This window comes from Euprymna scolopes, chromosome 13 (genome assembly GCF_053919585.1).
Source record: "Euprymna scolopes isolate OS-2025 chromosome 13, ASM5391958v1, whole genome shotgun sequence".
In the NCBI taxonomy this organism is placed as follows: domain Eukaryota; kingdom Metazoa; phylum Mollusca; class Cephalopoda; order Sepiida; family Sepiolidae; genus Euprymna; species Euprymna scolopes.
Window position 1 is genome coordinate 65514239 of NC_136494.1, and position 26207 is coordinate 65540445.

At 33.0% G+C, this 26207-nt stretch overlaps 1 protein-coding gene and 1 pseudogene across 2 annotated transcripts in view; one reads left to right on the plus strand and one right to left on the minus strand.

Annotated features, from left to right (window-relative positions):
- LOC145292052 (syntaxin-6-like) overlaps positions 1 to 26207 on the plus strand; it is a 627569-nt gene that overhangs the window by 274294 nt on the left and 327068 nt on the right. The window lies entirely within an intron of this gene.
- On the minus strand, positions 7826 to 7942 carry LOC145292673 (5S ribosomal RNA; annotated as a pseudogene).

A 26207-nucleotide genomic window follows, 5' to 3' on the forward strand; every position in this document is an offset into this window, starting at 1 on the left:
AAATTTCAATATACATCTTATTTGAGTATCCTGTCGAACAATAAATTCATGTAAAATATATTTTTATAGTCTTAAATTAATATTCTTATGAATAATTATCTATTTATAAATTATTATTCATTATACTTCATTCTTATATATATATATATATATATATATATATATATATATATATATATATATAGTAAGTTATAAAATATATATAGCAATTAAGCTACACAGAATATTCCGCATTTCATTCTTGTGAGAATTCGTCAGGCTTATGCAGAGAGTTGTGGTTACCGTGTGTTTTTTATATACACACATGCTATTGAATTTTTAGTTAGCAAGTCAACCTCCTAATTTCCACCGCGCCCATCCTAATCAGCCAATGAGCAAGCACTTTTAGGAGAAAGGTATAGTTGACCTAAGGTTCACCTCTTCCTTTGTGTGTTTTTCATGGGAATAGTAGATATCTTAGTAAGCTGACCTATTTTCAACCTAGGGAAGCTGATTGGCTAAGAATTCAATAGCATGTGCGCATATAAAAACAAGCGGTAACCACAACTCTTTGCGTAAGCCTGACGAATTCTCACGAGAATAAAACGTGGAATATTCTATGTAGCTTAATTGGCATATATATTTTTATAACTTACTACCCAGCTCTACCTATGTATCGAGTAATGTTGAAGTCAATACTGAAAATTTAATAATAAAATTATATTTTCGTATATTAATTTATGTGATTAAATGAAGTAATCATAAATGCAGCGTTTTTCCTTTTACACTCTCTCCATAAAACCATAGTACCTTTTTTTTTTTTATTCTTATTTACATTTTGTAATATTCAAATTTTGGACAAGCAGATAAGAACCATTGCTTTTTTTTTCCTGGTCAATTTTAATTTTCTCATGAATAAGCTAATGATTTAGCTTGAACCATCATTTGAATATTTAAATTAAATCGGTCAACTAATTCCTAATATGTTAATGATTGTTCTCGAAATCAAATAAAAGTTGTAATATTGAACTTCTTTGCGCTTATAAATTATCAATAATATCCTTATATTGATTATTATCTACATATTTATTGGGGTATTTTACATCAGGAAATTCTTAGTTCAATCTTGAACAAGGGTAGAAGATAGATTTTTAAAAGTTCTTTTCAAATGAGTCAGCATGTTAATTTTTTAAAACTTTATTTTTGTACAAATCGCTCTAGACAATGCATGAAGGCACTTGATGTAAGGAGCTAAAAATCCTGCTCTAATGTCAAAAACTAGCCAAAAGCAATTTTCCCCCTTTGTCAAAAACATTGTTCATGGAATGTGAGCAAAACAGGGAGTTATAAAGCTATTGAAAATAAACCCAAAGCAAGGATCATTTGGAGGTTGCTAGTATTCATAGTGAAAATGGTGTTATGGATGCTGTCAATCCGTGCTGGTATCCATTTCACCACTGCTATCATTATAATAGTACTTTCCTTTTTCTCTGTCTCTCTCTACCAAGAACCAGATGAAACTTTCATAAACAAAGTTTCTTTCTTAGACCATACCATCTCTGGAACAAAATACTATGAGGTTGCATCTCAACCGACTGCAACATAGTTATGTTCAAGTTTAATGTAAATAAATATTTTTTTAGCTATCCTCTGGAATAATCAGTTCCTCTTTGGCAATATTCTGCTTATTTCATTTATAGTTTCCAATTCCTTTTTAGTGGTTAACTGACACTCTCTTTAACACTTATTCTCCAGTGGCCTGTAGACCTTGATAAGCAGTGACCCACCAGTAGTAAAACAAGTAAAGCATTCATGATCCCCCATGAGTGTACAGTGAATGAGACAAAAAAATATTTAAGTGCAGCATTGCCCCCCCCCCCCATTTAGCCTAAAAAGTCCCCAGGGGACGTCGAATCCAAGGTGAAAATGAACAAATGGTGCAGTTTTAGACCTTGACATATGTAAATTTGAGTTCTGCACCATGCAAAAATAGAAATGACTAAGTCCATGATTTGCCCCCCCCCTCCCATTTAGCCTCAGAAGTCCTCAAGGTCTTAACATATTTAAATTTCAGCACCATGCAAAACTGCTAAATAAATACACAGAAAATTTTGGACAAATATGGTAAAATAGTACCAAAAATGGAGTGTTTTTATTAACCCTAAAAGAACCCCTGGGACACACCCAACAGTTATCACAAAGTATAGACAAACAAAATTATATAGAAATCAATTAGTTACAACTTTTCAGAAAGTTTTATAAAAATCCAAGGCATCAATTTTTTTTAAATAAGCACAAAAGTGTCAATTTTAGCCATTTTAACCCGAAAGGCATCCCTGGGGATGGAGTTGAAACCAGAGTTTTCCCTGAAAATCCGTTCTGTTACTTTTTTTACTTGTATCCTGTTTAATGTTTGTGCAAAATTTCCAAAAATTCCAAGATGTAGTTATTGAGAAAAGTATGAATGGACGAACAGACAAAGGTGAATTTACAGGTCCACCCTCCTTTTGTCGGGGGGGGGGGCCTTAAAAAAGATTTAATTGAATGTCACACAGCTTGGATATATTGCATAATCACATTAACACACCAGTCCTCTTATGATCACTGCAGTTAAGCAATATTCAACCAGGTCAGTACCAGATGGGTAGCCATTTGTGAATACCAGGCGCTGTAAGTAGGAGGATCTTTAGGGGAAGCTGATTTAACCTGCTTAGAGTGAATGCCGCTAGTTTACCTTTTTCTTTTTTTTTTTTTTTTGCATAGCCTGAATAATAGAATGCGTACAGGGTACTCACATGGCATAAGTAAAGGGTAGAGTAAGAAATTGAATGACACAATTCACCTGAAGAAGGTTGGAGAAAAACGGACGAAATGTAATGACCAGAAATTGTTAATAAGAATGAAAATTTGATGATTTCAAAAATGCAAATATCATTGTTATCCTTAATAATAAAATAATCATTTCAACAAAAATATAACCTTCAGGTTTTGTCTGTTTTTTTTTACATCTCCTTTTAATAGCTTTCTTTTTTTTTCTTTTTTTTTTTTAATTTACTGAAGTATTTTATTTTTTATCTTTTTATTTTTTTGCTGTTTCAAACCTTGTGATTCCATTATCTACTTTGAATTGAGAATTGAACTTCCACTCGGGAGATTTTCATTTCATTTTATCAACTTTTCGTTTTAAATGGGTGAATTTACTTTTTATACAACTCTTACTCTGCTCTCTCTCTCTCTCTCTTACTCCCCCTCTCTTAAGCACTGGCTCGTATCCCCTCTCTATCTCTCACTTTTCCTTCCACTTTTCCTCTCTTCTTCTTTCACCCCCTCTCTCTCTCTCTAATTTTTACTTTTAATGCGATGAGCGATTTTTTTTCTCACTGATTGCTGTAAAAGCCAAGTTTCAATTAACTTTTTGAAAACGTTGTTTGAGATAAATATATCAAAGCATTTTATTAAAATATTTAGCACCCTTTTAGATAAGAGGATATTTTTTTAGAATGTGAGATTTTAATTATAACCAAAGATTAACCATTACTAATCAGACTCTCTGTTGCTTAACTTCAATGATCAGATGAGAACCATGAGAACTTGATGCTGGTGATTGAGCAGAATTTGATTGTTTAAGAGGGTGGCTCAACAAGAACATTGGACTTACAGGCGATCATGTTGTAGTCAACTCCACAATATTGTGTTCTACAGACGTTCAGTTCTATGAAATAAACTTTCGTTTAGCTTTAGGCATAGAGATAAAGGGAAATTATTGACAGGGTTGTAACTAGACAAGTTTTTGTTGTGAATGTTTTAAATAGATTGAAGTACACCTGCTATGAAAATAACGATAGAGTAGAAAAAGATTAGCGACGTCTTTTTATGTAAGAAATAAATATAGAATATATTTAGTCCATTTTTTTCTTTTTTACATTCTTTTTATGGATCAGGATTGACCTATTTAACAAAAAATAAAAAAAATAAAACTGTAAATAACTGGTCATGTTAATTCTCTTCTATCCAAATGGGCTAAATAATTAGCTTGAACTTCCTTTAAACGTAGAGACAAGATCAGATGAGACTATTTATTCTTTCACCAAAAAGCGAACAGGAGAATTAAGAACCAATTGTTGAAGGTGACATGGTACAAATATGCTTTGGATGTTTTAGACAGATTAAATCTCTTTAATCTCCTATCGGATTAGGCTTAATTCTCCTTTAAATGTCATAATGATAAAAAAACAAAAACGAAAGGATTGTGTTTATTTCTTTTTGTCCTGGCAATGATGTCTGCCTATTGATGCTCATAAGATAACAATATCTGAACGTGGATTATTTTGTAATATTTCTATTCATTTAAATTTAATATTGGATGGGACATTATTAGTCTAATGCATGCAATTGTGGACTATGGAATCGGCTATGATGATTCCAAATCCTATACATTTTATTATAAAACTAGCAGGGTGTTCGGTATTGTTCGGTTGTAAAATACGCTTAAATATGATATTTTGATTAATGTAGATTTCGTATTTATTATTATATTATATTAGATCTAATATATAGTAATGATTTAAAAAGTTAAAATAAAAAAAAAATGACTTGTGCGCCATCACCAAGAATCGAAACCAAAACGTTTAGCTTATAATTTATTTTGTCCTTAGCCGTTAATGACTTAGCTATGAAGACATATTTGCTGTAAGGCTAAAAATTAAAACATGAACCAATAGCTACTACGTTATGTATGCATATTCGTAACGCCGTCGTTCGACCTTCACCTAGCAAATTTCTTCTTTTTTTTTTTTTTTTTAATAATTTTCACACTTTTGTACCGCTTTTCCCGGGCTAAAACCAAAGTTTTGCATGGGTTCAAATACCTTATATATGAAGTTTCATGTCAGTAGATCAAAAACTCTAGGAGGAGTTTGGTAGGTAACATTTTTTAAACAAAAATATATATGCATACATAAATATATATAGAAAGAGGTTTGTGTTTACTATAACCTTTTTAAGCAAATATTATGCAAGTATAAATCATGTAGAATATCTGCATGAATCTAATTACACATAATAATAAACTAAAGATGATCATCCAATAAGAAAATCGAAAAAACTAATTGGGAATTAACTAAAATGAATGTTTAAAAGAATATGCAAATTAGCTAGATCTTTTGTTTGTGACTGCAATTTCACGACCCATGTATACGAAAATAAATAGAAAAAAAAAGGCTTTTTAATATGAATATCAATACACACAAAAAAAAAATAGAATAGATTTTGTGACGGTAAGACATAAATCACTGGTGACAAAATTATAATCTGTTCAGATTAAAACAATTTGTCTAACTTTGTGCAATTTAAAGTTTGGTTAGAAATAGAACACACACATTATTCTCTAGCCATTCATAATGGATTTTCAAGAAATTCAGATAATGGCAAGAATTAGACAGACAGAAATTGATTACATGTCTTTAAAAACACTATCTGCTTTGGAAGTAGTGATCATTTTAAGTTTTATTTATATGGAAACCTGATTTAAATCTTATTAAAATCAGAGGTAAAAAATAATGTGAAATGGGGTCTCATTCTCCTCGGTATGCCATTCATTAGAAAAAAAGATAAATGCGAACCCTTTAAAGTATACTCTATGAATATTACAGCATCATTATATTCTCATTAGATCACCGAACTTAAGTTTTACTCGTATGTCCTGTAAGAGACATGAGAAATAAGATAAACACGTGTGTGGAAAAGAAAAATAAGGCTGTTACAATAGAAAAATGCGAGCATAGAAAAGTTATATGGTTAAACTTAAACATGGAAAAGAAAAGGACAAAATATTCTAGTAAAAAATATAATAAATTTATAACTTAAAATATTGCAGCATTAAGAATTGATTATATTATGTTAAATTGAGTCTTAAAAAATATTCTTAATGATGCAATATTTTAAATTATAAATTTATATTTTTACTAGAATATCTTGTCCTTTTCTTTTCCATATTCAAGCTTAACCATATTACTTTTCTATGCTTTTTTCTATTGTAATCCATGATTTTTCCAGGCTTCCATTAAATTCACTTGTTCTTTGTTTAATTTCAGTCTTATTTTTTTGTCCCCATAAACATAACATACACATGTAAAACAATGTACGGCACTCGTCTGCTTTTATTCTCTCTGTTTCACTTGTTACTTCTTTTTGCAAGAGCGGTGAATTAGTAGCAACACTAGTCACTAAAGCGACGTGGATGCTATGGAAACCAGTCATAAAAAACGTCGCTCACCTTCTTACAAATTTTTACGATTTTGAACACCAGTAATTTCATAACTTTTGTTTTACTGAAGGAAAATTGAAAATTTTTTTTTCACAATATAGCTGAGACGGTAATCTATAAACTAATAATTGCTTGAAATTTGATTGAATAATGAAGCTTTAAAGCCGTTTTAAATGACTAAAATTGCCGCTGAACCATATATTCAAACACGGTAGTGTTTGAATGATTATTATAGTATGTAATACAATATCACCATTGTAGTCTGCTCGATTCATTGAGTGGATTACAAAATATTATGAAATTAATGTGTCACTTTACCCAAGTTTACACACATAGTCCCAACATGTAGTAGTAGTTTACATCACAAAGGAAACCAAAACAAAGAATAACTCGAACTCCCCTTTTCATGCAATAACAACATTTATTTCCTCATTCTCCTGCCATGGCTGTGACGACTATCATGTGATCCTCTTCTGTAAGGTACTCTCTCCTTTTTATAGTCTTTTTTTTTTTTTTTTTTTTTTACAGTGACTCATTTCGCATTTTGTATTTGCATCCTCTGTTACAAGTGGTAGAGTTCATTGTGTATCTAAATAAGAGTGATACCAGAACATTAAACAACGTTGAGCCTGGTCAACACGAGATGAGTGACAATTTGGGAAAACCAAGCACAAGCACTGTATATGGGAACAACACCTGACAAAAAAAGTTTTTTTTTGTTTGTTTGTTTTTTTTAATTAAAGCTATGTTTCCTTCCCCTCATGCAGAACATTTGCAACAAATAATCGTCTGGCTATATCAACTCTCAATAACTTCCCTTATTCTCTATCAGTGCCTAAAAGTAAATGAAAATTACATGAGCAATTCCGTCTATGGAACACAATACTGTGGGGCTGCTTCCCAGCTAATTATAACACGATCGTTTTCAAATCTAATGTAAATAAGTTCTTGTTGGAGCGTTGTCTTAAATAATCACATTCTACCCAAGTTTCACCATTACTGATCATCACAATGTTGTCTCACAGTCTACCCCGTATTCATCAACCCTTAACCTTGAATGGCCCTTGGGCTTTGATAAGGAGTGACCTCCCACCAGTAAAAATAAAAGTTAATGTCGTAAAAATTATCTCATTTCTGAATGATATATATATATATATATATATATATATATATATACATACAGACAGACAACTGTTGAATGTCAGGGTTTGTAAATAGTTAATCATATAATCCATGTGGCCCCAGATTGGGTAGTTTCTTTGTTCATTGTTATAGGATTCATGAGGACAACCTTGCCAAATTCAGTCTACATCTGATAAGAAATATTTTATAACAAATGTATGTATTTATAATAGATAATATTTTTTTTTTAATCTCACCCAAATTATTAAGCAATGTTGTGTTTTGCCAGTACCAGCTGGGTGACCATTTTGTAAATACTAGTTATGTGCCAGTAGGTTGAACCGGTTTCTCCTAGAGGAGGGAATTCTCAAGCGATCCCCAATCATACGTATATCTTGGTTAAGGGAAATGACGATGTAAAGTTTTTGCAGTTCTTGCAAAGAGATGTCGACATGCTCTTACATACAGCACCTGGTATTCCCAGATGGTCACCCATCTGGTACTTACCAGGCTCAATGTTGCTTAACTTTAGTGATCTAACGAGAACCAGTATGCGAACGTGATTATGCCGTATATGTAGTTATGTGAGTAGATAGTAACACTTTGAAAACATTTTTAAAGCTGTGAAAACTAACGTTGTGGAAATCATCTCTCCTGTGGTTGTGAACCGTTTGTGAATTGAATTCCTGGTTCACGGCTGCTTAATAAAGTATATATTTGTTTAACTGGTTTGTTGTGACCTATCGCATTTATCTATAACTTCTCATCTGCGTGGAAATTTTTATTTCACCCCTCTCATTCACTTTATTCAGTAATTGGCTCATAATGTTTATATCACTTGGATTCATGCCATCTGGAATGGTCTATCTAACGTTTATCTATGAAACTGAATAATCCCTCTAGAACGGCTTAAAAGAAATATTTCGGTCATCTGCCGCAATAATAACTCCCTCTTTCTTACTTCAGGTTGTAACGTTAATTCTATATTTGATCTTCATCTGGAAAAGGCTAGTCTCCAAATTATGTTTATAGCAGTTTTGACAAAGTGGTGGTGCACTGCAGATCGGGGGAGGGGCGGGGGATTGCCACGAATTTGAAGTAAATGTTTCTGGGTTTCTTTGCTTATTATTTGTAGAATATGACGGTTATCTATTGCTATTTATTTGCTTTCCCACGAGAGTAAAATGTGACACAAGGTCATTTTTAATATGAAGGAAAACTAGCTCCTCAAAAAGGGGCACTCTGGAAGTAGGCAAAAATAAAAATCGCCTTAGTCAACGTGGGGGAAATCTTTCTATACTAAGAACAAATCAACTTAAGTGTGGCATCAGAACAGATGCTACACTGATCTTGGTCCAGATGGCTAGCTATTCGATTTCAAGTATGACTAACCTTTTGCATGTAAATGTGATAGTAGTGTAAAACCTGGTTAGAGACGTGAATAGGGTATCACAACTGTCTCTCTAATGCTGATCTTATCAGCTAAGGGTGTTCGGCATTTTTGCCTTTATAAATTACTTTCCTCCATCTTGACCTATTTACAGCTATCCTTTTCCATTTTGCAACATCAATTCCAAAGCTTTTCAAATCGTCTTTGAACCGTTTATGCAGTTTGAGCCCTTGGCAAGTGTTCAGTTAATTCCTCTCTCTCCCAAAATCTTTTATTTATGCATGAAAAAAAAATCTCCACTATATTTGTATTCAACATAAGTCATATAAACAAGTCGGACAAAATAAGAAACCTTATCCAAAGAAACAGCCATCACTGCTTATCAGCTGTTCCCTTCTTCCATATAGCTAATGGCAACTGTACTATTACAAATATTCAGTCTCCAAGGGGATCATATCCTTAGGATACTAACTATATATATATATATATATATATATATATATTAGTTAGTGTCCTATTTCATGTATCCCCATAAAATGTCATAAGGAAGTATATTTTATGTGTCCATCTTCAGTATTTGCTTCAACAGTGCTCAATATATGAGCATAGCTAGATAGTAGGTTATGAAACTATATTTATGGCAATTAAGGTACACAGCTTCCATATTTCATTCTCATAGGGAAGCATCAGGCTAAAATGCATGGAATTTGTGTCTCTGGTTGTTCTTATATATATGCGTGATGTTTAGTCTAGTTAATTAACCAATCAGATTCTTTGTTCTTCCATCCCACTGGTTAATAACTTATTTAGAATGGAGAATAAGTCAACACTAAACTTGGAAACACAGGAATGGCTATTTATAAGATACGAGAATATATACCTGGCGTTGCTCGGTCATAAAATATGCATATTAATTATATTATAATTAATGTATAATTTTTTATTTGTTATAAACAGGAATACCGTAGGTATTAAACGTAACGTTCAATTTTTGAAAAAAGAAAAAAGGACAAACTAAAACACGTGCATGTGAGTATTATGTTTTTCTCAACAGTTCACTTCTTGTAAGTTAAAATAAAATCGAGCTGAGATCGAAACCAAAACCTCTAAAGACAGTGAGTCAAGCACGTTAACCATCACACCTACTTGACATGACTTTCACAGTGTTTTAAACCAACTCGTACTTAACATAAGGAATCTGTCATATTTTACATGCACAGTCGTGATACAGTTGAAAATCCGGTGGCCTCTCGTGCACCAATTTTTCAATTTTTACCCCTTAGCAGCCTTCTTTTTTTTTTTCGGATGAAAACAGATTAAAAAGTTTTCCACTTGTCTGGATAACCTAAATACTGAATTTCAAGTTTGTAGATCAGACATTTGTTGAGTATATAGGTTGAGAGGTGTCCTCTCATGCGCACATTCTCACTTTTATAGATATATAGATTATCAATCACATTTTCCCTGTATTTTTGAGTGTTATACGCAGTGATAAGTGAACATTCAACATCCAGAAGAGTGTAACTAACAACTGAATGTTACTAAATACTTTATCCATTACGCCACGTTGTGAAATAACATTCAAGATAAGAATAGTGAGAATAATCAAAATAACACAATTCTAAAAAGGTTTGAAATCAAAAAGTCATTTTGTTCCATAACCTATCAAGTTGTTTCAACGGAGTTGCACAACCATCACCCCGTGTGTAATTTGTATACTGATAGTATTTTAAAAAATATTTTCACTCGATTATTATTGATTGGACACTAATTAACCAGATTATGAAAATAAATTTGAAAAAAAAACAATTTTGACATTTGAAAACGGGTGCTCACTTTTTAGTTATGCCGTTCTGGTAAATCAGTAACCCATTTATTTTTTTTTTTCTATTTTCTAAACATGGAAGTGAATTACTGTCCAAACACAGAAGTTAATAATTTTCATTAAAAATTGACAACGGCATGAAAAATTACGAAACATTTCTCCAGCATGTTAGCGAAATTTATAATACTTAAATTTAAAAAAAAAAAGTTTGGAAAAAAATAAAAACCTCACCTTTCATAAACACAGAGAAATTATTGTAAAGAAACACCCACAAACTCACCTTTTCATAAAAACAAATAAATTATTTTTAAAAACGAACCCACAATCTCACTTTTCATTGACCAAAAACTAAGTAAAAAAAAAACAAACAAAAAAACTCGAAACTTTATTTTCATAAAACAAACATTTTTTTTAAAAAAGTAAAAAAAAAAATCATTTTCATTCTATTTTTTTTTCTTTTTCTTTGAGAAACAAAATAAATATTTCTGACTTACAATTGCGGTAGGTTCATGTCATTTTTACTTTCTAATGTTTTGATATTCCTGCATTTTTATTGGTTACAAAATGGGTGACCGATTTACCAGAACGTTGTTACTAAAAAGTGAGCATCACTTTCAAATGTCGAAATAATGATTTTTTTTTTTCAATTTTTTTCATAATCTGGTTAATTAGTGTCCAATCAATAATAATCTAGTTAAAACATTTCAAAAAACCTATCAGTATACAAATTACACACGGGGTGATGGTTGTACAACTCTGCTGTTGTTTCTACTATTGAGGAGACAAGATTCAAGTCTATATAAAAATAGCATTGGTTATTAAAAGTATTAGAAAAAAGTTTTAAATGGGTGAAAAGAACGTGAATTCTAACTTACATGGAAGAAAATAGTATTCTTTAATAAAGAATATATTAAGATAGGCGGAAATGTGTTGGGGAAAATGACTAACTATAGGAAGGATCGAGAGAGATAGTACAGTGACCAAGAAGTCAATAAGGGGTTATGAAAGGATTTTTAACTTGAATAAATTCTTTATTTTTGATTAATATTATAGAATATATTATTATTATTATTATTATTATTATTATTACTATTATTATTATAATATATTAATTAATATTAATAGAAGTTTGACATAATATGATGAACACAATGGAGATTTGTTTGCAAAAAAGAAAGAGTACAAATTAAAAAGAATTTATGAAAATAACATCTTTTAAATGGTTTCACAAATTCGTGCCCTTTCCAAAACATTATCCATGACAGATTGCAAGATCATTCGATTAGAATTTAATGCTCCAACTTCATTACTAATGTTCTCCTCAAATTCCTGTAGAGTTTCAAATGTGTTAATGTAAACTTTTTTTTTTTTGAGATACCATCACAAGAAAACGTTGTTAACAGACTGAAAATGGAAATCATTTAAAAGATGTTTTTCATAAATAAATTCTTTTTTATCTTTCTCTTTTTTGCAAACAAATCTCCATTGTCTTTGTCATTATGTTAAAATTCCAGTAACTTATCATCGAAAATAAAGAATTTATTAAAATTAAAAATGACTTCTTTGCTATACCCTGTATAAAATCCAATGCAAGATATGAGTCAGCCGATCTTTTTAGTTTTTTAGTGAAGGAGGAAAATTGTTGGGTTTTTTAGTATTATTCAGGAAAAAGGGGTCAATGCTTATGAAGGCCCAAAGGCCACTCAAGTATAAGAGTTAATGAGTGTCAGCTAGATGATGAGACAACACTGTGATCAGTAATGGTGGAACGTCAGTAGGGTTTCATTATTTAAGAGTATACCTCAGCAAGAACAGTTTTACATTATATTTGAAAACGGTCATATTATAGTCAGCTGAGAAACAACCCCATGGTATCGTGTTCCACAGATCGGTAGTTCTAAGAAAGAAATTTGCTAGTGGAATTTTCGTTTAGTTTTAGGCACAGATAGAGAATAGGGAAATTGTTGATAGTTGTAGTAGTTAGACGAGTGTCTGCTGTGAATTTTCTATGAGGAGGGACACAGATAGAAACTCAGTTAAGCACCTACCGTAAAAATAATGACAGAGCAGAGACATGCTTGCAACGATACTTCTGTGAAAAAAAGGAAGCAGGGAAGCGAATAGGGCTTCACCCACTAGATTTTGAAGTCGCTTTTGTATCCTGTCAAAACAGAAGAGTACTCTTAACAGTTCTTTCCTAGTACTCCATCTTAAAACAGTTTTTGGCTCTTATACAGGTAGAGGGTAGCGTTAAAAGTGAGATACTTTGGAGCAGTAGAATGATCCGACCATTTTTTTTTTTTTTTTTTTTCAACCATTTTTTTTTTTTAATGGATTTGATAGAAATCTTCCATTTCAGATCAGGGGTGAAGGACAATTTGGCAAAAGATAAACGATACACAAAATACATTTGACAACAGTTTGCTTACTTCTGACGAAAATAAAGAGACAAAAAGTTATCATGGCCTTTCTGAAAACGTTATCATTTTCTGACAGGTACACAAGGTTAGAAAATCATGCCTACCATGGACTATAGGAGTCACTCACATAGCTTGTTGCTCTTGTGATATTGACATATGTCGAAACAAGAAATAAGTTTACACAGACATGAACTTTGTTTTATAGAAGAAACGATGCATTCAATTTTATATTTCTATGATGTACTTATTTCAATTTATTGATATTTTTATGGCTTTGCTTTGACTATGAACAGAACAGAATTGTTTTTGTTTTTTTTTATATATGATTGTTGTACACAAACCAGAAAGAAAGACATTAAATAAATGATACAAAAAATGTCATGATACATCATGCAGATGAAACATTTTTTGTTTTTAAATTCGTTGTATCATTTCTTTCTTTATTTTCCAGTCGAGCAAAGATCTGATTGGATGAATAATTCACCAATAGGAAACGATTTCAGGATCTTTGGGAGAAAGAACCGAGCAATCATTTGATAGGCTTGTACGCTTGACTTAAAGTGCTTAAAAGAAAAAAAAAAAAGTTTAAAAAATAAAAACCGAAGTTAAATATCTTAACTGTCTGAGAAAAAAATTTTTTTTTTAATGCAAATAAAATAGATATAAAATGTAGAAACCAGACAGTGAAAGACAAACCAGAAAGAATATATGCAAGATTTATTCATTCAATTTGTGCTATTTCAAATTTAATCAAAACTAATGGACAGAGCATCATATAAAGATACACTGTTTCATTTAATAATATTGTTTCATATATTATTTAAAAATAAAGCTTTAGGGGGGGGGGCAATGAAAATGCTATTTCAAAATCAAGCTTGGGGGACCAATGAAAATGCTATTTCAAAATCAAGCTTGACAAAGCAATGAAAATGCTATTTCAAAATAAAGCTTGACAAATAAAAATGCTTTAACAGTTAAACTTGAAAGACTAATGAATCGAGAGAGACTCCTATAGACTTACTACCATTAAAACTGAAGAGTAGAAAGAGAACCTCTCAGCAACCTCATATCCTTAGCTTTCCCTGAGCTTGTCCTTTGATTTTCACATTCGATAATCAATGTTTTACAATAGGGGAAGAATTGCTGTTTTCTAAGTCTGTTATTATGAGTAGGTGGTATGTATAGACGTTCAACCCTTTCATCATTCTAATGGCAGTCTATCCATCTCATTAATATTGGCTAAGTTTCAAGGCTCTACAATAAACAGAACTAAAGTTATCACTAAAACTGTGATTCTCATCATTTTTATGACCTTGACTTGTGACCTATACATACATAAATTGTCAGTTTAAAGTTAGACCATAACTGATCTTTGGACCAAGTTTAGTGACGGTTGGTCAAGCTATGTAGATACTAGGCTGTATGCAAACAAATAAACCAGCTCTATTGAAAACTCAACCTTCACCTTGGTAGAAATAATGTCAACACCCCTTTCTGACATTCATCGTTTATAGTCGCTCTCCAGATTATGATAGGCAGCTTTATTCAGGGATACCCATTAAACATTCAATTCTAATTCTGCTGAATAAAGTTTAAACCTCTATCTCTATATAAAAGGAACCTTGTCTCTGTATGTCTGTGTGTTCTTTCACTATGGTTTCGAAAACGGCTGAGCCGATTTTTATGAAATTTCACACAAAGATAATTTATGTGCTTGGCAGTGTTCTTAAATAGGTTTTGTATCAGAATGTTTTCGATAAGTATCGATAATCGAAATAATCCGATAAAAAAGGAACAGGCGATTTTAACGAAAGTTAAGACCTTACACAGCCTATCATCAGAAGTGCATTTGAGAAGTTTTATTTTCACACAAGCCGAAAGGCCCAATATATGAAATTAACAATAGGTTCTTTGATATGACAGAGTTGCGTTAAAAATGAATATTTTTGTTTATAGCACAATTAAAGCTTTTAAAACCTTTTGCATTTTAAACTTTAATTCAAACCATTATACATAAAAAAATACTTTTATAAAATCAACAGTAGGTTTTCTACAATTCAATGTAGACTACAATGTATTGTGGACTAAGTCACTGCGAGGAGGCATGCAAAGTTTCCGCTCAGTGCACTGTAATGGATCCCCAACTAGAGAGGGCAATTAATCGATTTGATTGAAAAATGGGCGATTTCACGGATTTCGATGACAATAAAACATGGGAGTGTGAAGCAGTCATTGATCATCATTCAGTCCCGAAAAACATTGGGTCTCCCTGCTAGTTAACTTATAAGTCTTAAGCTTTTTTCTTTACTGGCCTCTGATATCTTAGAAACAGTGTTATGTTATGTAAAGAAAAGGGCCTTATTGTAAATAAGACATAACATCCCTTTACAACATCCGTATCTGCTTGTAACCCGTTCTATGGATTGCAGCAGTCAGCCATATTCAGATATACCTATCACATGTGCAGTTCTGATCTTGTTTGTATTTTGTTGAATGAAGCTTGCATAAACTTCCAAATCTTTATTCTTGAGGATTTATTTGGTAAAATACAAGTGTGTGTGATAAGTTTAAAAAAAGACACCAAAGAGCATAACTTCTATTCGTCAACCAAGAAAATTCTTATCAACACAGCCAAAACACTAACACAGTGATGTGCAAAGATCTGTTGATGCCTAGTGTCAACTCCTTGATTGTATGCCCCAAAGACTCAAGTATAAGTCCTAGTACTGAAAGATTATTATGATAAAAGGAAATAGTTTGAATAAGATTGGACGCCTGCCAATTTGGTTGCTCCAACCTCTGCATGCTACAGCTGGCAAACACATCTAGAGTTCTATGTTAAAGTAGGTATGATTGGTACCATTATCATTATTGGTTGAACGTCCATTTTACATACTGTCATGCATTGGACAGTTTTGATAAATTGACTTCCAAAGTGGCCTATTTCTGACCAAGTCTTTATTTATCCCTCTTTCAGTCATTCATTTTTTTATCACTAAAAAGAAAATTTACGAATTTATTAGGTGAAAATTGATAATTTGGACTATTTGGACCTGTGGAATACCGGATAAAGTTCTAGTTAAAAAAAATTTGGTTCTAAGTGACAGTCTTTTGGAGGTTGAAGGTTCAATTCTCAATACAAATTATACTAAGAATACAATTGTGAATTACTTAAGATTTCTACCTGGTTATGACTGATGAAACAAGAGCAATCTACCGCTGGAGATTAAATAAAGGGTTCCATGAGAAATTCTGTACAGGTTTGACGGAAAGATTCTCAAATTTGACACGATGCACCTGGAGAAAATCAGAGGTCACATCGGTTGAAACGTTGTGAGAATAACACTAAAGATAAGAGTAGTCTGAATAATCCAAATAATAGAAAATATACTTTCTAATATTTTTTTCGACTTCTTTTGAACTGCTTCTCTGTCGTTATCGTTTAATTGGATGAATGACCAATTTGGGATGCAGATGCTCTATATAAAACATGGTCCTACTGAATTTGCAAGCTGAAGATTTGTATTATGAAGATAAGAATCCTGGACCGTTTGTTGTAATCTACACCAACTAGACACTGGCTGGTGATGAAAAATCTAATTCAGAAAATGTACTAAAAGGAGGAAGCGTAAAACAAAGAACAATGGATCTTTCCATTATATTACAAAGAGAAAAATAAAATGTATTCAATTTAAATTAGTGGAGAACATGATGTATATTACCTGTATGGACAAAGTAAAAGTGTTAAGCTATGTAAATATTTATTTTATTCTTATAATCGCCTGTAATGAGGATTAAAGTGTCAATCTTAGGACTTATCATATGCAATGCCTTTATATGTTTTACCATGTGGGAGTTAAAGGTACAATCCCAACAATAACTAAGAATAAATAAAAAATTTATATTGTTTAGCACTTCTATCCAATCATGGTTAACAGATTAAAAAATCTATCATCATGGATTAAATAAAAGCTTCAGTTTAAAATTTTGTGTCGGTTCTCGAGTTTGAAAAGATGCTTTCTTTTTTGTTTTTGTTTTTTTAACTAAGGATCACCACATATCAAAATTTTTTGTTTTTGTTTTGTTTTTAAACTAAGGATCACCACATATCAAAATTTTTTGTTTTTGTTTTTTTTAAACTAAGGATCACCACATATCAAAATTTTTTGTTTTTTTTTTAACTAAGGATCACCACATATCAAAATTTTTTGTTTTTTTTTAACTAAGGATCACCACATATCAAAATTTTTTGTTTTTGTTTTTTTTTAAACTAAAGATCACCACATATCAAAACCCAAGGTTAATGAGTATTTAGTAGACTGAGACAACATGATCGATAATGATAGAACTTGTGCAGAGTTTGATTATTTAAGAGGACGGTTAAACAGGAACTTGTTTGTATTAGATTTTAAAACGACCATGTTATAGTCAGCTGGGAAACAGGCCTGTGGTATTGTGTTCCACTGATCGACAGTCCTATGAAAGAAACTTTGCTCTTGGGAGTTTTTGCTTTGTTTTAGGCACTAGTAGAGAGTAAGGGAAATTATTGACAGTTGTTGTGGCTAGTAGATTATTTGTTGCAAATGTTTTGCAGGGAGGCCATAGGTTGAAGCTCAGTCGAGCTTATTTAAAGTTGAAGATTACATTGGGCAAAATGCTGTGAAAATAGCATCCAAGATAATAATAACAATCAAAACAATGGAAATTATCAAAAAAAAAAAAAAAATCTGCAAATTCAGTTATATTCTGTAAAATGATTAAAAAATAACTTTTGTTGCAACTCTCTAGAAGAAGAAACATTTATAGCACAACTCTGCATCCCTACTGTGATAAAAATCAGAAGTGCAGAGTTTATGAATTATGTTCAGCTATTTACGATCGGCACATGATATATGACGGTACTTATTCATTTGAATTGCTTATAACTATCTAGGGGAGGCTATATATTAATAAGTGTATGAATTATTGTGCATTCGTTTCCACATTGCAAGTTTTCATAGCAACAACACTCATTATAGTGCTTTGTATCGTCTAACAGCAGATTATGACAGAGAAAAAGAAGAGTTAACTCGGATGGATAGAAAAAAAAAGGAAAGTAATTCATTATTAAAAGTTAACACTAAATCAGTTTTCTTATAAAATTTTATATACAACTTATTATATATACTAGCAGGACCTGTGGAAATTCCATAGCGGCATCTTTCATCTATTATATAAGTCTTACCTGTCTATTAAAATGCATGTATGTATGTATGTATGTATGTATGTATGTCTGCCTTTTTTTGGGGTGAGGGTGCTGGGCCCCACACCCAACCTTCCCAGAAGGTACATACAGCACCTAGTTTCCCAAATGGTCACCCATCTGGTACTGGCCAGGCTCAATGTTTTTGTTTTTTTTGGTATCACCACATTATCAAGGCCAAGAGGCCACTCAAGGATAAGGGTTAAAGAGTGTACAGTAGAAATTGGACAATATAGTAATCAATAGTAATGAAAATTCAGTAAATTTGATAACTTATATGGAACGGCTCATCAAGAACTTATTTACATTAGACTTGAACACAACCATATTGTAGTCAGCCGGAAAGCAGGAAAACGGAAGACAATTCCGCAGGCATGCAGTTCTAAGAAAGAAGCTTTGTTCATGGAATCTATGTTTAGGTTTAGGCACAGATAAAGAGTGGGGGGAATTATTGATAGTGTTTTCAGCTAGACGAGTGTTTCTTGCAAAAGTTAGGCGAGGGAGGGCCATAGACAGAAGCTCAGTCGAACACTTTCCATGAAAATAACGATACATCAGAGACAAACTCGCAACATTTCTTCTGTGAGATAGAGGTTGCAGGGAAGAGAACAGGACATCTCCTATGATGTTGTTTAACTTCGATGATCTGGTGAGAACCGGTGTGTGCCAACATGATTGTGCCATATTAACTAGAAAATACTATATATAAAAAAAATAGCACGGTAACATAGATGCATAAGCACAAAAAGATTTCGGGTTAGTATGTGAGTCTGAAAGATCAGCTTAGATCTGTAGACCTCCAAGGAAGATAAAATGTGGATAGTATATGGAAATATGTGCAGAAATGTTGATTTCGATGGTGCAGCCATATTGAAAGATTAGATGAGAGTTCTTGAGTTGGTAGAACAGTTGAATCATCAGGTTTGATTCACGGGCAAAAGCCAAGGAAAACATGGGAGGAAGTGATAAGAATGGACTTGAGAGAAAGAGGGATAAACAAATACCTGGTCAGAAATAGGCTAATTTGGAAATTATTTTCTTAAAGCCGTCCAACCCATGCCAGTATGTTAAACGTACATTAAACTAAATATGGTGATATAATTACATGTGTAAAATATCCATTTTCTAAAGTTGAATATATCTATTTTCAAAACATTTCATTTAATTAAACTTGTCTGATGATATAATTATCTTAAAATATAATGTAAAACTCGTTAGAACAAAAATTGTAATGCCTCAGCGCATCATCTCATTTATCCGACCACTCCATAGCACTGATTCCGTTTCCACTCTTTCTAATCAATATTATGTTACTAAGAACGCATTAACCAGAAAAACGTTTATAATATCACTGTTGGCATTCTCAAAAAACCTGATTTCAGAAAATTCTTTTACAAGATGCAATTATCAATTATAATGTATCCCACAGTACACCATTGCCTTATTTTATGTGACATGTTATACATACATATATATATATATATATATATATATATATATACAAGCAAAAGTACCCGTCATTGACTGGGTTCAAAAACAGCCTACAGAAAATGGACTCTGATTTATAAAAGCATGATAGGTTATGAAAAGAAAGGGTTGTAAATTTGGGTTGAATTTGGGGGTTTCAAAACCAAAGCAAAATATGATGAAAGTAAAAATAAAATAGATAAACCCCATAATTTATTATACCGTACCTGTTCACACTGAAACACTTATCACAATATTCTGTGGGTCTATATTAAAAAAACTTGTTAAACTTTGTGACATATTTTCATTTCATGGAGGTCAGGTGCGAACGAACGCCCCATACTTTTATTATACCATATTTCTTCAAACTGAAACATAATTATCAAAGTATACTTACGCAGATAGATATGAAAAGTCTTTATTAAAGTTTGTGCCTATTTCCATTCTTTGGAGGCCAGACGCGGATGCAGACCCCACAATTTTATTTACCATCCCTATTTAAGTTAAAACATACTTATCAAAGTATTCTTATGTACATCTATATCAAAAACACTTGTAAACGTTTTTTTTTTAATTTTAAAATTTTTTATTTCTATACTTTGTGGACCAGGCGCGAACACAGACCCCACTATTTTAATGAACCACCGTTCTGCCAGATCAAAAATACCCATTCTTGTGTCTCGATACATCTTCTATCATTATATGTAATCAGTTTTTTTAAATAGTCAACCATATAGGAGCCTATTCGTGACATACATACACACACACACACACAGCTTTATATTTTATATATATATATCATATTATTTGAATTTATCGGACTACTGTTCTCATCTTGAGTGTCATTTTCATAACGTTTCAGTCGTTGTAACCTCCGATCTTCTTCAAATGTATCTTGTTGAACTATCCAGTCATGACTGACGGAACGAGAGCATACTACCCCCATGAAGTATCTAAAGGGTTCCATTTGAAATTCTGTCCAAATTCCTGAGTTCACCAAGACACATATGAAGGTCAGAAGTTATATCTACCGAAATGTTGTGAAAATGACAGTCCAATGAATCCAAATGATATGAATAACCAATCCTCATCTCAAAAATTTAGAAACGTAACAAATATATATATATATATATATATATATATATATATATATACAATGTAAAGATTCAAGCAAGCAAGGACGCCTAGACGGTCCACAGAGCTTTATAATAATATAAATTTTTTAAAAAGAGCTTACGATTAAATAAGGAGATAAATTTCTCCACTTAGCCCAGCTCCAGTTCAGCGGTAGAAAGAAACTGAAGATGTCTTGAAACAATGCAGGGATAAGCAGAGGTATCAAGATTCGTAACTGACAGCTTTGTTTGTAAAAGTGTAACAGAAAGGAGACGGAGGAAAACTAAGCTGTTGAGTTCAATGTAGTGATCAATGCCTGAAGAATGTCTACTTTAATGGCTTCTTTACTCAATCTGTTTGACTTTGAATTTCTTCCTCCTGGCCATACTGGCATACAGAAATTTAAATACAATGTGAACAAACATCTTACTGCCCAGCTATCCACTCAGGTTGCCCTCATAAACCTGGGCCCTATCACAGTAGCCTCTTAGGCTTCTGTGGCAATATGCCTTGTTAGGGGCCGAACAAAAGTAAAGAAGTAAAAAAAAAAAATCTTTAATAAAAAAAAAATATGTTTGGATGCAGAGGTTATAACTTTTCAAAAGTTTTGTTACCTTGGTGATACCATTGAAGCTCAAACGGGAATTGGTATTAGTGTGATTGCAAGAGTTAGGAATGGATGGAGTAAATTCATGGAATTTCTACCATTACTAACCAGCAGAGTGTTATCACTTTTTGACTAATGAAAGGTTTTATCAGGTATGTGTATGAGGTGGAATGATGTATAAATGTGAAACCTGGCCAGTGAATACATGTGTTGAATGGAAAGAAATGATGGAGAATGGTATGATGGATGTGTACTGCGAGTCTTAAACACAGGCTTCGTGCTAATGACTTCAGAAGTAGATAAAATCTGGACAATATACGAAGATGTGTGCAAAACAGGAAACTTCGATGATACAGTCATGTTGAAAGAATGAATGAAAGTTCTTTATGTGGAGCAGTTCAGGGATCAGGGTCATTTGCAAGAATGGGTCAAGGAAAACATGAGTGATTATGAATGGAGTTGAGAGAAAGAGGGATAAATAAAAACCTGGTCAGAGATAGGTTAGTTTGAAAGTTAATTTCGGAAAGCCATCCAACGCATGCCAACAAGTAAAACAGAAGTGAAACTGATGATGATGGGTTTCTATCACTCATTTTTCAATCGAATTTCTTCATGTCTTTCAAATGCGTAATTCTTGGAACAAATTTTCACTTCTTTCGCCTATTTGCTACAAACACTGCACAGCTTTTTTGTTATTTTTTTCTTACCAATAACCTGTTACTTTCGTAGTTTCATTGGGTGGGGCTTAGAAGGTCTAGCGACCCATTTGCCTTCATATACATGATGTTCGATTGGCTTACAGCTGCTAGTTAAGGGTTGATGAGTCTGGACGGTACAAAGCTGGTCAAATAGTGTGCCAGCTTTGTCATCCCCCATGTGCTTTGGCTTAGCCTTACGGCGGGGGTTCTGAGGGCACCACCTGGAAGATCTGTCTCGGTGGCCCCATAACCTGCAGTTCGAGCACTTACTGTAATTGGTCGCAAAATGGCCTTTTACAGAGCACTTGCTGCATGTTACAGACCAAGCACTGCAGGACTTGGCTCTGGAATTCTGGTCATTTGATTTACCATGCTGTAGTTCTCCGCAGGCCCAGCACTTGCTCTGTTTGTTGCTGCAAGATGGTTGTGACTGGTGGGGTTTGTCGTTGCCATGGCTCATGGCCGCGGTAGTTTCTCCAACAGCTGCCCTAGTGGATTTACCCTATTCCTTCTGGGCTATATAGGCAACAGTTTCCTCCAGGGTTCGGTCTGTTTTGGGATCACCCAACAGATCAGAAAGAATCTCTGGATCAGCACCATGAATAAGATTATCCCTAATAATCTCACTGCTATAATCATAAGTGTGGCCACAGCCCGGTTCCTTACACTTTGCTGTGTACTGGCATAAAGCGGACTGACCCCTGAGAGCGGCAAGGAAGGTTCTGATAGGGGTACCAGGGGCCTGTGTCATCCTACTGAGTTTGATGCGGTGGACCAGAGTGCTCTCCTCCCTGACTGCCAGGCGCCTTATAGCAGCAAGGAGGTCTGCCTCGGTCATTGATGACACATCTTCCTGCAAGTCTCTCAAGAGGTCATTCATGAGGTCCCCATCACAGCAGTGAAAGAGGGCCGTGGCACACATAGCATCAGTGATAGCCATGCCGGTCTTATACATAGACCATTGTCGCTTGAAGGATGACCATTGATCGGGGGTGCTTTCAGCACCAATAGATGGGGACTTGAGCTTAAGCCTGGGAGCTGCTGGTTGTTGGGGGTTGGCCATCGGGGCTGGATGGGCAGTTTGGGCATGAAGGTTCATGGAGGTAATGAGCACGTTACAGAGGGATTCAGGGAGTTTCTGGGATTTTCAGCCACATCCAGTAACTGGGCAGGTGACTTCAATTTTGTCGCTCATTATTTATTCAGGTGTAATGAGTTGCTTTCAGAAGCAGCGAGATCCGGACGATGTGTAGTCGTAGAACAGCATAGATGAGTAGCACACCTTTGTCCTTAGTAATAGTAGCAGTTGTAGTCCCAACATTTTTATTCATCATCCATCCATTGATACCCTTAGTATTTCAATGGGGTTTCATACCAAGTTCAGATGTTTTTTCAAGTCGTGTTGGAACCTATAAGTGACCAACCAGTAGTTATAGTTGGATACTTTTCATTTTTTTTTTTTTTTTTTTTGGCTTTTCCTAGAAATTGATCGTGAAAATGACTGAAATAGTGTCCTTAGTGTAATGGAAAGTTCATGTTTATATGCTTGTAAATAAAAACTGAATATTAATTAAAAAGGAAAATGGTGTTAAATAACACCGTCCATTACATTTATTTACATTAATATAGCATAGTGTGAGAGATCTCTTCGATCCCTACCAGATGGTTTGTAATCGTATCATTGACAGTTTTATGACAGCCGTCTCTTGTGGGCACGTGGCGCAAGTCGTTGCTTAATTGATAGTCTCATCTAGTTGGTCTAGTTGCAAAGCTAAAAATGGTTGTAGTAATGATGTAGCAGCCGAAGTTTCTGAATCTTCATTTTTTTTTTTTTTTTTTCATTCTAGTTGCAAAAATGCGTGTGGCTTCCTTCAGTCTTGACAAACTACGGATACCCACTGTAAGAGTGCCTGCGCGTGATATTTGTGGAGCAAGAGTTGCGCAATCTCCAACCATGCCTCCCCTGAGTCAACATTGTTGCAAACCAGTGGCAAGTTGAGGTATAGGACGACTGGAAACAATGCTATGTTTAGTTACGTTCCTTAAATTTTTAGATGAGAATTGATTATTCATATTATTTGGATTCTCCAGAGTACTGTTCTCATCTTGAGTGGCATGACACAGTAGATAGAGTACTTGGTAAAATTCATACACTCTTCTGGAGGTTGAAGGTTGAATCTTCAGTCTGTGCAACACTCAAAATACAATTGCAAATTACTTATGACTTTTATCCAGTCATGGCTGATGGAATTAGAGCATGCTATGTCTGTGGATTAAATAAAGGGTTCTATTCGAAATTCCATGTAGATTCCCGAGTTTGACAAGATACACCTGAAGAACATCAGAGGTTACATCGACCGAAATGTTGTGAGAATAACACTAAAGATGAGAACCGTAGTCTGAATAATCCAAATAATATGTATATTTTTAGTTTTGATTACAATCCTACAGACACAGAATCTTTTATATTAAGAATCACAATGACTTTTTCATGTAAAATGTAAAAGAAAAGAAAAATTATTTTAAAACAAAATATTTTTTCACTGCAGAAAATAATAGACATTATCTCTGAAACTTTGAACATGTCATTTGATTACAAACCTAAAATCTGCACTCTAGTGAAAACAAAATTTTGAGTATTTCGTTTTTTGTTTTATATGGGAAAAATAAATTTATTAGCCTGCAACCCTCTCCACCAAAAAACTTAAGAACCATTGATATAGGAAATTCTAAAAGGATTTCCATATTCAATCGATATATAGTGAAATGTTTACCTCGAAAGTAAAATTTTGGCAAGAAAATTCTGGCTTTTATTTCTTTAAAACAAACTTCGTTTGATTGAAAGTTGTTCCAAAATTTAAAAAAATAAATCATGCAATCTTATAAAAGCGAAAAAAGTTTTTAAAAAATACTTCTCTCTATTTATATGAAGTTAGGTATGTATATACGTTTATATACTTGTATGTATAGGATTAACACCTAAACTAATTAACTCATTATTTTGAATTTTAGAAGACGGCTGACTGGGATGAATGTGGCAAAAGTATGCTATATTTAGGTTTAGTACTATGCAGAAATAAATAGGTGTAAATTCTTTGGAAAATTCAGATATCACTGGTTTTTGCGAAATTTTAACAAAAGTATAAAACCTCAATAAATATTCACCAAATTTCAGTTTCATTGTGGTATTTTAAAGGGGTTTTAGGAGGCATAAGATAGGCACAATCTCCTATTTGAAAATTCCAATATCAGATTTGTCCACTGAAATTTGAGAATTGAAAAAATGAGCTTGTAAAATATTAAAAACGACCTGATTTTATGGACAAAAGAAAAGTAACATTGAGAAGAGATTAGAAGTTGTAGTAGTAGTAGTAGTAGTAGTAGTAGTAGTAGCAGCTTTTTCCTTCAATTATAATAGAAAATGAATAAACTTTTAGTCATTTTAAAGCAGGTCAACACATCCACAGGAATCTGATTTTGTTTGGTGATCAACCATTGACAAATGGATGAGTAGGCAAACTAACCCATAAATACCTTTGCTTTTTATAGATACTACTAGCCTTACATATCCAATGTTGCATAGGATGCCGTGAAATTATTTTAGTTTTTAATTTTTATTTGTTTACACATTTTTAACATTAGGTAGAGAACCCTTATTGTAATCTTCAATTTTAAATGCATCACCTTCCTTGGGTGGTTATTTTAAAATGTTTCACATAAGCAATTATCTGAGCCGGATTAAGTAATTTTTAAAATACATTGAGCTTAGTATGTTATTATATCGCCAATAAACTAGCACAATAATAACAAATGAAAATTTATTCATCAAAGGTAAAATTTAATTTCTCATCCTAAATGCTATTTAGGCGTGACTTTGAAAATCCAATCAAATAACTTTATATGTTAGATAAAATGTTTTTTTTTTGTCTTTTATTTTTAACACTCTACCTTCTGATTTTCATTGTACTTACTTTGCTCATCTTACCCATGGAAGGATATATATTTAGCATCAATTTCATGGCAAGTCTATTTACCTGTATTTGAAATACAGAGATGTCCAAAAGTCTTGCTACCCT